General features: G+C 30.5%; 1 protein-coding gene across 3 annotated transcripts in view; it reads right to left on the reverse strand.

The window, feature by feature from the left end:
• LOC119679685 overlaps positions 1 to 8,067 on the reverse strand; it is a 131,752-nt gene that overhangs the window by 102,011 nt on the left and 21,674 nt on the right. The window lies entirely within an intron of this gene.

Below are 8,067 nucleotides of genomic sequence, written 5' to 3' on the forward strand. Positions count from 1 at the left end.
CTTTACTAAAACTCTATACCGACTTTGTTTAAATTGATGGGGAAAACTGTTACAAACTAGAAGAGTAGCTTACGACTGGATTTTTAATACTCTATGTTTAACTTAACCTAGGTTTTTATATATCATCATCATGCAGAACTATACAGTTCATGTAGCACCTAAACTTGTTTCACGACATACTGTCGTTCAACATTCATAAGTCGATTGTTTTTTACTGGGTTAGGTACTTGGCCTAATCCAAACCATATACCTGGCTTTTCGCGCTAGACTCTCTCGTTTTTCCACGAAGTGGACTTTGTTCGTGAGCCTAGATGTTAATATGGCAGGGATTTCTCGCTTTATACGTACACATAATTATGGTCTTATGCTCACACGAGACCCTAGCATGTTTTTGACTTTCTTCGAATTTTACGACAGGCATTCCTTACCATGAGCCTATTGTTATTGTAATTATGCTTGTCTATGATTAATCAGAGGTAAGTACCTAAGTTGATTTAAAGTTTGTTAAATTGAACAACGAACAATAATGTGCATAACTTAAAGAAAAAAATTCTTTCTTACTTCTTCCTCAAATAAATTAATTACGCCAACAATTATTGCATCTACCTAAGGTCTAATTTCACTTAAAAAATATTTCAACAGTTCAATACGTATCCTTAGACCCGACATACTTACAGATGTAAATATCAAAAGTTCCAAAATTTTGGTCGCCCCTTTTAAGTAAAATCGTTTAAAGCACTTCGCTCTATCTTCATATTGAATACAACCTGCCAAATAAAACATTATTGTACATATCACGATATCACATGGTTGCATATGACATATCCCTACAACCGGCTGATAGGTTAAAAAATCTTGTAGTTCTGATTACTTCAAAAAACAATTTCAATACTGGTGATGGTATTCATTGACCGTATTCCATCAGGAAAAGAGGTTTTTTATAGAAAATCTTTAATTGTCATTGTTTAAAGCTTCTTCTTATTTCTGTGTTAATATATTTGATGGGGCTGTATATTCAAGTTTTAACTCAACCTCCCTAAACCTGGTAATGAGTAAAAAATTCTTTGTGGATAATATCTCTAAAGAAACTGAGATAAATTATTACTAATATTTCACCGGATGTAATGACCTTACACTAGACATTGTACAATCACTCAATCACTTCCACTTCAATTGAAAACCCAGAATGAATAATGTACTGGTCATGCTTTCCATTTTGGTAAATATGACCAATATGATTTAAATCCTATATCTAGTTTATTGTCCCTTTTTATAATAGTCTGACTTACCGAGTAAAAGTACAGGGTTAAGCTATTGAAGCGTTACCAACTACATATAGGTATATCTATGAAACTGATATACCTGTGCCAACTACGTGAAATTCATACGAATAACATCTGTTTATATTGTATTGCACCCGATATATTAAATACAAATTGCTTAATTTGATATATTATTAATTTTAATAGTTTAATATAACATTTATTAAAATATAAGGTTATATAAAAGAAGTTCTTATTTTTATTAACTTCAAATATTCACTTCATTTAATTAAATCAAAATTCTTAAATAAATGTCACTGGATTGATTAAGAATTTTAATGATTATTACCAAAGAACAATTGGAAATTCATTATCAAACTAAAAATAATAAGTCCCCAAGTTACTTGGTAAAAGTATTCGTCAGTTGGACTACGCTTCAACCAAGTCGCGAGCCCATCATCACGTTGAAAACGATACTGCAAACACCGAATTTTTTCTTCAGGGGTAAACTTGGGTGGTCCAGCCTTTTTGGTAGCAAAACGGTGAAATACATTGGGAGTGACAAAGCCACGTAGAAATTGCTTTTATAATTTAATAACATATTATATAGAATATTAATTATTTATGAAGACATATACAATACTTACAGTGATCTTTGATGCCATATTTACTAATAATTTTAGAGATAAACTTCTTAAACCTCTTTCAAGTTGACAAAAGGAATTACTCAAAAATAGAGAAATTGTGTAAAAAATTTTGTTCTACTAGAAAAATTATTTCTGTTTCGAATATTAAATTTTTACCCGTAGTTTACTTTAATGAAAAAAGAATTAATTTGAAGTTGCAGTTAAAAAAGTGAAACCAACTGATAATGTTTTCGATTGGTATATCTGGGCTCAATCTAGATTTACTCGCGATCTGTCAAATTATATTGCCATCTAGCGAGAGCACTTTCATCCATACGCACGACATGTCCAAGCTAGCGAAGTCGCTGAATTTTTATGCGCATAACTATCGTTCCATCTTATTCGACACTCGTTGCCAAAGCGTAAGGGACCATAGATCTTCCAAAGAATTTTTCTCTCAAAGCCCGAAATAACATCTGTTGCCAAGAGTGAATCTTCATTGAAAATCTAGGTTGACTTGATTTGTGGTGTTTATGCTAGTTCTCAAATAAACAAAATCTTTCACAATTTCGAACTTATAATTGGCAATAGTGACGTGGGTCGTAAGATGCTTAGGAGATTTGTTTGTTGACAGAAACTACTTTATTTTGTCCTCTTTTACCACAAGACCCATTTGCTTCGCTTGGAAAGTTGAAAATGCCGCACTGAGAGCATTATGTATATGTACATAAATAAAATACATTTTCTTAAGTAAGGCAATCTACTGTATCCAGAAATAGAGTATACCTTCTGCTCAAAAAGTATCCGGATTTTGTTGTTTGTTAACTACTCCTTAAGTAATAAATTAATTTTTTTTTGTTATATTGGTACACCCTTTTTTGACATATGGTACAAATCCGTGCGAGTTTTTCCTGTTTCCGATTGGAAGATTTTTTTCCTGTATGGAAGATTGGGTTAAGCATTGGCATATGTGTATCATTTCGGAAGGACCATATTTTCAAGGAGATAAAATAAATTTGGAATAAAATTTAAATTTGTGTATTTTATTTACAAAATCCGAGTTCTTTTTGAGCAGAAGGTAAGTTAAAATAAAAAAGTAACAAAATCCTAACTTAAGTATTGAAGCTAATAATGTTATAATGTTCTCAAGCTGCAAAATTAAAATATAAAAATAACACAAATTTAATAGTGTATATTTACTTCATTTTTGGTTTAAAATATTTCTCGATTTTCATAATATGAAATAATCTCTTTCTGCCTAATTAACTCGTAACCATAATGAGTGAGTAGAAAATTAAAATATATGCCATCATGCATTCAGAAAATGTAATGATGCAATGTAGCCAGGGGCATTTAGCCATTATGTCCCAAAACGAAATAAAATATTAAGCAAAAAGTGAAATTATTTTTGACATATTTATGCAAAATTCATCACTATGATATACTAGGAATATGAAAATCATATATGTTATATGCTAATATTTGCATAAAGTACTCTGCACAGTAATCTGCTTTTGGAAATTTGCATCACAACCTCCACAGCAGAATGAAACTAATTCACACAAAATTGTAGAAAATAATTATGGTGAATTATAATGTAGCTAAAATATAATTATTGTTTAACAAAATACTTTTACAAAAATAAAATAAAATATATTTAAGCTCTAACAAAAATTTTGTTAACAGATTTTACTTTAATAATGTAAAGTCGCTTCGTCGTTTCACAACGAAAAATACCACACCGGAACTAAACTACGGAAATGAAAGAGAACATTTGAATAAATGTACGAAAAGAAATTAACTTAAAAAAAAAAAAATATGGAGTGGTTAGGGGCAAACATATTATATATCTCACAATTTAGCAACTTTTGTGTAACCAACATTAAAATAATTTCATTATACTTAGTACAATAATATATAGTCTAGCTAATACCACACCATTAAGACCACACCATTAAGACCACACCACTGTGATATAAATAGTGACTTCCACTAAATTTCCGCATTCACTTTAGTATATATACTAAACTATACTATTTAATATAGATATACCGACCATACGAAATGTACATCCCAACAATAATGCAATATAAACATTTCATAGCTAACTAGAAGTATATCAAAATGCCCCTGTACTTAGATAAAAATAAATAACCACATAAAAGCTTCTTTTATAAAATGTTTCAACTTAAGTCCATTCTTAAATATTTTTTTGTATATAACATATATATATATATATGTAGCAATGTACATTTTTTAAATCCAACTTAAAATTTTGCTTTTAAAATTTAAGTAGCTTTTGCATGCCGGCATGCAAAATTTATTACTTAAATTCCGCCACCTACCTTAAATCTACAAAAACAAAAAAAAATAAATAATAAATAAATAATAAAAAACATTATAAAATATATTCACATATTTACACTATAACACGGTACTTATGAATTTTTAAATAAATAAAAAGGATATACAAACACACGCATATATATAGAAAGAGATATACAGAATCTGTGAATTCGTATATATGCAAAAAAAAAGACAAAATATATAAAAAATTAAACAATAAATGCAAACGGCTTTCGAAAGCCAAAAAGCAACAAATGCTCTTTTACTGCCAAAATAAAGAAGTACGGAAAAAATATAAAACTTAGTCCTAATATCCTCTCAAGCACCACTGAAAACCAACAAAAATTGAATTACACAGAATTTTTTATTTGCGCCGAGTACTTCCCGGCATATTTTTCTTTTGCACAAAAATATATTTGTATGACTGTGTTAGTCTGTGTATGTGTGTCGTTGTGTATATGTATTTGTTAAGGTCCTCTCTCAGTTAAATAGCATAAGGATTTCATTTTGAATGGTAGGCACTTCATTTTTGGTAGGCATATTTCACACTTTTTATACTTCAATTTAAAGTGATAGTCTTTAAGGACTCCTAAGAATAACTAAAATCGATTCACACAATATTTAACTTAATATGAAAGATAATCGAAAACTTCACTAAAAGTCCAGATGGAATTATAATTGCTATTTCTAAATGAATTCCAAACGAGCTCAAGCTGCCCGAATATTACACTCCCTTCACCCGCTCATCAGCAACAAAAAGCTAAACATAAAGAATAGAGTTAGCATATTTAAGCAGATTATTAAAACTGGACTACTTTATGGCAGTCAACTTTAAAAATTCTTCAAAGAGGGCAAAATATTGCCTTAAGAAAACTGGTTAACGCCCCATGGTACGTAAGAGGAGCGGATATCCACAGAGATCTGAGAGTCGATTCAGTCGAAAAATAAATTAAAGATCGTGCTCTGAAACTGTTCAATATAATTGACAGTCACAATAATCCAATACTTGTAACGACCCTTTCTCGCAGTCGTTGCCTATTTGCTGAGGTATGCTCAGTCTCACCAAAGTCGTCACAATAAATTTATAGATTGTGACCAAAATATTCAAAGTGCAGTGGTTTTACTTCTATATCTTTATTTATGTATTACTTTATTTCGATAGTTATAATTTTAAATTTATATTTAAAATAAGAAAATAAATTAACTTTAATTTTTACTTCAGAATTTTATAATTTTTGTTTTTAGATCTATATTTCTTATAGGGAAATAAATTAACTTTTATTTTTATTTCAAAATTTTATAAATTTTAAATTTGTATTCAATATAAAGAAGCAAATTAACTTTGGGGAAAAAAAATATATATATATAACCCAAAATTCATACGTAAAAAAAATAATTAGAGATGTCCCTTTTAGAGGTTTCAATGCTTGGATCTTCTGGATAGGTCTTCCTCCTTCAGGTCTCTGGCGTTATATTCTTCCGGAACTGTACCACCTGTCGTGTTCACTACAATTATACCTTCTTTAGGATATTATTTTAATTTAAAATATCCTTATGATTTTTAGAATTTATCTTGGTTACAGTCGGCGTGAAACCACCTGTCGTACCTCGATTTGGATATTTTTTTCATATAAAATATCCTTATTAATTTTAATAGTTATCTTAGTTACAGTCGGCGTGAAACCACCTGTCGTACTTTGATTTGGATATTTTTTTCATATAAAATATCTTTATTAATTTTAATAGTTATCTTAGTTACAGTCGGCGTGAAACCACCTGTCGTACTTTGATTTGGATATTTTTTTCATATAAAATATCTTTATTAATTTTAATAGTTATCTTAGTTACAGTCGGCGTGAAACCACCTGTCGTACTTTGATTTGGATATTTTTTTCATATAAAATATCTTTATTAATTTTAATAGTTATCTTAGTTACAGTCGGCGTGAAACCACCTGTCGCACTTTGATTTGGATATTTTTCATATCAAATATCTTTATTAATTTTAATAGTTATCTTAGTTACAGTCGGCGTGAAACCACCTGTCGTACTTTGATTTGGATATTTTTCATATCAAATATCTTTATTAATTTTAATAGTTATCTTAGTTACAGTCGGCGTGAAACCACCTGTCGTACTTTGATTTGGATATTTTTTTCATATAAAATATCTTTATTATGCCTTTGTGCCTCTAGAGCTTAGTTGACTTGATCTTCCAAGGTGTATGTGCCTTTGAAGTAATATTGCAAGTGCTCGCATAAGTAAAATGCGCGTCTTATATACACACTCGACCGAGCTTTTGTGTAGCGTATCATTTTATTTACAGCTGATCTCACGTAATTCTTGTATATTTTTGCCGTTCTGATGTTCTATCTCATGTTTGTGCGGTACTCAGCTTGTGCATTCAACTTCTCTTTGAGCTTCTCTTACGGCGAATATTTTTGGCAGTTGTTGTTTTCTTATGTTATCGCTGCTTTGTTTTGATTCTTACAAAACGTGTTTTAAAAGCTACATTCGATCGGTGGTGGTTTTATTTTATTTTGTTTGTAACAATAAAATAAAAATGTTAAAAGTGCAAATATTTGATGAATATTTTCAACATAAAAAATAAGATATATAATTAACAAATAAATAAGGTGAGTTTATTATTAATTTAATTAATTATATTTTTATATTTCACTTCAATATCATTTCAGCTTTGTTTGAAGTGTTATTAAGGCTTGTAAGCGGTTTAGGTTTTGGTAAATTGTTTTGATTAAATATTTTAAATATCAATTAATCTATTTAATTCCAGATATTTGCAACATTTACTACCAGTGAGTCTACTTTTTCCAAGTTTGAACATAACCATATAAAAAGTGTGTCGTTTTATAAAAAACTGTGTTGTGTTGATGTGTTTTAGTTCGTGTTGTTATTGTTTTTAGTGCATGTTTATGTAGCGTTTATGTAGGTGGAAATTTAGTGTAAATTTCCATCCTTACATTTCCCTCCTTCTTCGGGAAAGTTAACTGGATCTGAACCACTACCTGCTTGAGTGATTTCTATTTCGTTTCTTTGAAGATTTAAACACTTTGTAAAACTTGTCTTGATGCGTGTTAATATAGTCGTGATCGCTCTGCTGGAGTTCACCTTGACTTTCTATTTGCTTTTGCTGAGTTCGATTGCTGGAAGAATTCCAACTTCCGAGACATTGTTCTTTTATTTGCCTCATAGGGATATTTACTTTTTCTCTCAGTTGAGTAGAATTATCTTTTCCTTGATGTGAAACTCGTTGTGATTCTTGAATGGGACTTGGGGTTTTGTGGGTCATTCGATGTTGTGTAGTTTTATTTTCGATGACTTTAATCTCCTGTTGACATTGATCTGATTGCTTGACGGACATTTCCTGTCGCGGTATTAGCGACGTCTCTGAGTGTACTTGATCTTGAGGTATGGAAAGTAACGATGTTCTTACTAATTTAGTCGATGGTCTCCTAAGTTGTTCTTCTTGAAGCGGTGGATTTCGTTGTGAATGTGCCTCTTGCACCTGTGTATATTCTTCAGTAGTTGTAACATGTTGGAGTCTTTGTGGTGGTGGTATTTGAAACATCGGTTTATCTTGTATGACTTGGACTAGGTTAATTCTTTCTAGATTTCTTTTGTTTGGCGTCTCGCGTTGCCGTTTTTGCTGTAGTTGTTCGACATGCTGTTGAACTGGTAAAACTCGTTGATCTTGTCTGACTGACTGTTGCTTCGGTATTTCTGGAGTTTTATTGACAGGTTTTGGATTTTGCATTCGCTGTAATTCTTCAATTTGCACTTGTTGTATCTCTTGAATTTGTATGAGTTCCTGTT

This window comes from Teleopsis dalmanni, chromosome 2 (genome assembly GCF_002237135.1).
Source record: "Teleopsis dalmanni isolate 2A chromosome 2, ASM223713v2, whole genome shotgun sequence".
In the NCBI taxonomy this organism is placed as follows: domain Eukaryota; kingdom Metazoa; phylum Arthropoda; class Insecta; order Diptera; family Diopsidae; genus Teleopsis; species Teleopsis dalmanni.